Raw genomic sequence first — 6,270 nt, forward strand, 5'->3', positions numbered from 1 at the left:
AGTTTAGCTGTGGTGGTCAAAGTAAAAGGGTAATTGAAAGGAATATCTCAAAATGAATATGGGATGAAGATAGTGTTTTGGTGTTCTTTGGCAGAATGCTCTTCCTTTCTCACTAAACAACAAAATTTATAGTAGGGAATGATTAAATGCAACTGTAGTTTCTTTTTGATCTTGTACCAATAATCACAAGTATTATGTGTACTTTGCTATCATCTTTCACATGGATGACAGCCTAGTAAAAGTGAAGAAAATTTAATTAGAGGATTTTGATATGCCACCTATGTTGCTGGCTGACTCTTGGACAAGTAGAAAAACACAGCAGATCTGTACTCTTTGAATAAGTCATAACCAGTTAGCTTATAACCAGCACTTTATGAGGCCTAATGGGGAAACTGTTCTTGCTTCAGTTTTCATAGTCATTGTGAAATTCAGAGGTGCTGTAGTTATACACAGAAAAAGAATTTGGTTTCATCAACACAGAAAAGAGCTATATTTCAAGGTTCTGCTCACTGCGGTAGCCAAAAGATGCAAGAATCCACGTACACTTTCCTCCTCCCCTCAAGGGAAAGGCTACTGTAGCTCTTTAAAAATAACATCCAATTAGCTTTAGGAATGTTAGAAAAATTCTATTTGCTTGACCTTTTTTATTGACTTCAATTCTCGTGACTTCAATGACTCATATTCTCTTTGAGAGCCCTACCTATTTAACTTTGAAATGCAAACAAGTGAGTATCTGGATTTCTCATTTACAGTAAATGAGATGATGTGAAGTATAATATACCAATAATAGAAAAAATGGTAGTTTTGCAGGACTGAGCAACAGAAGAAAATGAGTACATTACTGCATTCCTAACAGTTCTCCTAATTTTAAGATATCTTACTAGAATTCCATGTCTCCTAGCTAGAGCCAAGAATAGCTCCACCTTGGCTGTAATGTTTGTATCTGTTTCCACATACGGCAATTGCTGACCCATTACTAATGTTCTAGCACATAAGAGGAGGGATTGCTAGAGGTCTGCAGAGAGGTGGGTTGATGGGGAGTCACAGGTTTGCTGCCACCACAGTCCAGCCATGTCCCCCTAGCTCTTCACTGCTGTCTGAGAAACATATGGTGCTGTAAGGAGAGGTGCAACTTTCACATAAATCATGTTCTAGTATAGACTGATAATTTTCAAAATATTATTTTAAGGCCAAACAAGGTATGACCACATGGTCGTTTCACAAGTGGTTTTAATGTTATGATGGGTTTATGCCTTTCCTTATTTTCATGGGAGATTTGCAGCCAACTATTATGGTCCAGAAACTTCATAGAATCACAGAATCAGTAAGGTTGGAGATCTCTGGAGATCATCTAGTCCAAACTCCCTGCTCAAGCAGGTGCTCAAGCAGGGTCACCTAGAGTATGTTAGACAGGGTTGCATCCAGGCGGGCCTGGAAGATCTCCAGAGAAGGAGACTCCACAGCCTCTCTGGGCAACCTGTGCCAGTGCTCCGTCACTCTCACAGGGAAGAAATCCCCCCTCACGTTCAGGCGGAACTGCCTGTGCTTCAGTTTGTGCCTGTTGCTTCTTGTCCTGTCACACAGGGCAACTGAAAAGAGTTTGTCCCTGTCCCCTTGACCCCCTCCCTTCAGGTACTTGTACACATTGGTAAGATCCCCCCTCAGTCTTCTCTTCCCCAGGCTGAAGAGGCCCAGCTCTCGCAGCTGTTCCTCATAGGGCAGATGATCCAGCTCTCTGATCATCTTTGTAGCCCTACACTGGACTCTCTCCAGTAGCTCCATGTCTCTCTTGAACTGGGGAGCCCAGAACTGGACACAGTACTGGAGATGAGGCCTCGCCAGGGCTGAGCAGAGGGGCAGATTCACCTCCCTCCACCTGCTGGCAACACTCTTCCTCATGCACCCCAGGAGACCATTGGCCTTCCTGGCCACAAGGGCACATTGCTGGCTCATGGTCACCTTGTCATCCACCAGCACTCCCAGGTCCTTCTCTGCAGAGCTGCTCTCCAGCAGGTCAGCCCCCACCTTGTGCTGGTGCCTAGGGTTATTTTTCCCTAGGTGCAGGACTCTGCACTTGCCCTTGTTGAACCTCATGAGGTTCCTCTCCGCCCAGCTCTCCAGCCTGTCCAGGTCTCTGAATGGCAGCACAGCCCTCCACAGCCCTGGGAGTGTATCAGCTACTCCTCCCAGCTTGGTATCATCAGCCAACTTGCCGAGGAGGCACTCTGTCCCCTCATCAAGGTCATTGATGAAAAAGTTGAACAGGATGGGACCCAGTCCTGAGCCCTGGGGGACGCCACTAGCCACAGGCCTCCAACTGGACTCCATGCCACTGATGACGACCCTCTGAGCTCTGCCTTTCAGCCAGTTCTCAATCCACCTCATTGTCCACTCGTCTAACCCATACTTCCTGAGTTTCTCTAGGAGGATGTTATGGGAGACAGTGTCAAAAGCCTTGCTGAAGTCAAGGTACACAATGTCTACTGCTCTCCCCTCATCTACCCAGCCAGTCCTTCCATCAGAGGAGGCGATCAGATTGGTTAAGCAGGATTCCCCCTTGGTGAATCCATGCTGGCTACCCCCAATCACCTTCTTTTCCTCCATATGCTTGGAAAGATGACATCCAGAATGAGCTGTTCCATCCCCTTTCTAGGGATAGAGGTGAGGCTGACCGGCCTATAGTTGCCTGGGTCCTCCTTCTTGCCCTTCTTGAAGACTGGAGTGACATCGGCTTTCTTCCAGTCCTCAGGCACCTCTCCAGTTCTCCAGGACCTTTCAAAGATGATGGAGAGCAGCTTGGCAACAACATCTGATTCTATGATTCTATGATCTGCCAGCTCCCTCAGTACCTGTGGGTGCATCCCATCTGGGCCCATGGATTTGTGGATGTCTAGCCTGCCCAGAAGGTCTCTAATCCTATCCTCCTCAACCACAGGAAAGTCTTCTGTTCTCCAGACTTTCTCTCTTGTCTCCAGACTCTGGTATTCTTGAGGGCTGCCCTTAGCAGTGAAGACTGAAGCAAAGAAGGCATCCAGTAATTCTGCCTTCTCTGTGTCCCTTGTCACCAGGGCCCCCGCCCCATTCAGTAGCGGGCCCACATTTTCCCTAGTCCTCCTCTTGCTGCTGATGTATTTGAAGAAGACCTTCCTGTTGTCCTTGACATCCCTGGCCAGACTCAATTCCAGCTGGGCCTTAGCCTTCCTCTCTGCATCTCTACATACTCTACATTCCTATAATCCTCCCAAGTAGCCTGTTCCCTCTTCCATATTCTGCGTACTTTCTTCTTCTGTCTGAAAACTTCTTCAAGTACTGTGAAGAACAGAACTTAGAATCAACCATTTCACCCTGAAAAGGGCTTCCTGGAAGTATGGGTGGAAAGGAAGGCTAGTTCTAAGCTTAACATTTATGGGTTTCAGTAGTAGTAACACTAATGGCTGGGTGGTTTCCTGTCAAGGACCCTCCTTGTACTAAGAGCTATGCTACAGGATCAAGTGGAAAGAGAGAGAGAGAGAGAGAAGTAAACAGACAAGTACAAATACAGTAGATTTTTCTATTCAAATTAATAAGAGCATCGACAGAGCAGTGTAAGTGAAGCTCTGAACATAAGCTACTCCAATCAGAATATTTGTAAGGGCAGCCTACAAGCTGATGTCAAGCAAACAAAAGCCATTTGGATCCTATTTGGTTTTATCTTTCTGTTTAGCAAAGGACAGAATTCACTGCAGGTGAGTTTGAAATATAAGTTATTAAGGACTTCATTCAACAGGATGCTTTTTTCTGTGTTAAACTTTAGGCACGGTTTTGTCTCTAGAAGTCTACCAAGGAGGCATATTTGCACATTTTCTGTAGCTATTCCCTAATCAATATTAGGAACTAAGTGCTAGCACAAGTTAAAATGAGAGAAAGGAAAAGATATTTTAAAGCCTTTCTAAATTTCTCTCAAAAATAAAACAAAAATGCACCACACCAATTCAAATGTATTTAGGCTATGAATAACTATGCAGTGTTGAGGTTCTTGGGGTTCTCCTGTTTCCCTGTCACTGTGAATGTTCTTGTGATTCTTCTGTCTTTACCCTGATGAAACAAATGATAAATACACAGGAAGATACAAAAAGGACTCTGGCGTTTCCGGATGGTATTTCCCATCTTTTGAGCTCTACTGCCATCTTGTGAGTAAGTTACGAACAAGGACAAGGAAAGGACACATTACAACTGAAATTCAGCCTCAGTCAGACAGAAATCTTATTCTTACATTACTTTCTAAGCAGTTTGAGTGGTAACAACTGAAACAGTTGAGCTTATTGTGGAAGATGGAACTTTTTCTGTATCACTTTTTTAGAGTTCTGGCTTCAGAAGGACAGAAGGTGGGGGGGAAAGCAAACTAGAACTAAGTGATGAGTTCTTAATAGAGATACAGACAGGTTTTTCAGAGCATCAAGACGGAGAACTATTGGAAACACGAAACATTGTGCACCAAATGTACATCAGGATAATTCTACTTCTGTAACTGAGAAATGCTGGCTTCTGTCAAATCCCGCTCTCGAAAGAGACACTCACCAACCTGATGCTCTGTCTTGTTTGATATGAAGGAAGCTGTGAGCAGAGATGATCAGGAGAATATTTTCAGCACGTTTGGGCAACAGTGGGTATAAGAGAGCAGGAGTGAGCTTGTACGAGCTACCATAACAGAAGGTGTTAAGGCAAAGTGATGCAACTAACCAGCCCTGTACATTTGCCGAGGTTAAGGAAAGGCTGAGATGTTTTTGCAAATGCAACTCATTTGTTTCATCTTCATTCCCAAAGGTGGCCTGGATGTTCTCTGTTGCTTTTTGCCATCTTTATATGTTTCTGTTTTGGTCATACCATTGAAAGAAGGTGCCCCCAAAAGTCTTTGAAAATCTGGGCTTTATTTTTTTAATTTCTTGCCTCGCCCTCTGTTAGGATAATTCCATCATTCAGCAATACCAGTGGAGACAGACTAAATACATTGATTGTAAGGGATTCAGATATTACAAAACTGGTTGTCACTCACCATAGCTAGAGAGGTGACCATTACCATATTTAATGTTATTTTGAATACTATTTTTTACACATTGGAGGATCATGATGTTTCTGGATTTTTCTGAATAAATGCATTAGTTCTTCTTGGTTCTTTGATCGTAGCATGTGGAGATTTTCATTGAATTGTTTGCTGTGATACTAATATAGGTTTCTTGAACAGTTGCAGTTAATTAGTACTGTGTAATGTGCTTTTGTGTGATTCTATAAACAGTAATCTGCATCTTCAATTATATTTGCAGTGTCTATTTCAAACTCCTCTTAGTTCTGTCTTATTAACTATATTAAATGATTGTGGACTGCTATCAAAATGGCCATTTGACTTTTCCAGATTGTTGATAAATGTAAGAAGCAACATTAGAAACAAAAAGTTGGGATTTCTCATTGCTCTATCTGTTTTGAAAATTCCACACTTTTTTTTTCTTTTTCCATCTCTTACTATATTCTGACCTATGCTAGAATTTCACTTTTCAGCTAGTGACAACTTTAATTTCTTATAAGTCTCCTGAAAGTCCGTGCCAGACTTTAGCAAGTCCAACTGAATTGTAAACCTTCTTCTGCTATTTTACAGGTAAGATAAAGCTGGCCGGATAACAAATTCACATTTGCTTTGTGGAGTTATCCTTGTTTGATGCTGCAGATGATTAGATTTTTTTGTTTGTTTTTAGATTTTGTGTATATTTTAGTTCGATTTTAACTAAAATTTCAACTACTATAGAATATTCAAGAAATAAATTTTTCTGATTTATGAATTATGATTGTTTTATTTCCAGTTTTCTTTATTCTGAAGGAGAAATGGGTAGGAATAAGCACCTTAAATTATTGGTTATACTTAAAAATATTGTTCTGTTCTTCAGAAAATATTGAGGGGATAGATTTTTTTTCAATATTCTCTGAAATTATCAGTATGTGGAATTACTTGAAATGTATTAAGTTTGCTTCTGTCTACTTGAGGGAAATGACATTAACTTCTGAGTTGTCTCAGAAATATAATACTTGACCAAATGGAAAATCTTGTTAATCTATTGTACATTAACCAGACCTGGGAACAATTTTTTTTTTTTTTTTTTTTTTTTTTTTAATATCAAATGCAGATATAAAGACACGTGGAAAATTACCAAAACTCACATAATTTCACTTCACCAACTGCAAATCTTAATATTGGTAATTTAGCATTTCAAATTAATTTCATCTATGTGTGTTTTTAACATC

The sequence above is a fragment of the Rhea pennata genome, chromosome Z (assembly GCF_028389875.1).
Source record: "Rhea pennata isolate bPtePen1 chromosome Z, bPtePen1.pri, whole genome shotgun sequence".
Classification (NCBI taxonomy): domain Eukaryota; kingdom Metazoa; phylum Chordata; class Aves; order Rheiformes; family Rheidae; genus Rhea; species Rhea pennata.